Here is a 439-nt window from a genome sequence, read left to right on the forward strand (position 1 = left end):
ATCCTTTAGACTCAAGCGTCTGCCTCCATATTTCCAAGGCACCTCCTCTTGAATATGTCGCATCAAAACATCCATCACCAAGGCAAATTAAAATGGGCTAAGAGTCGATCCCTGATGCAACCCTATCACGACTGGAAAGTGCTCTGAATCTCCACCTACCGTCCTCACCCGAGTATTCGCCCCATCATACATATCTTGAATCGCCCTAGTGTACGCCATGGGCGCCCTCTAGCCTCCGAGCACCTCCACAGAATCTCCCTAGGAACTTTGTCATATGTCTTATCAAGATCAATAAACATCATGTGCAAGTCCTTCTTCCTCTCCCGAAACTACTCCACTAATCTCCTTACAAGGTGAATGGCCTCAGTGGTCGAGCGACGTGACATGAAACCGAACTGATTCTCAGAAATCATCACGATCCTTATCATTCTCACCTCTA

Source organism: Capsicum annuum, chromosome 1, assembly GCF_002878395.1.
Source record: "Capsicum annuum cultivar UCD-10X-F1 chromosome 1, UCD10Xv1.1, whole genome shotgun sequence".
Taxonomy (NCBI): domain Eukaryota; kingdom Viridiplantae; phylum Streptophyta; class Magnoliopsida; order Solanales; family Solanaceae; genus Capsicum; species Capsicum annuum.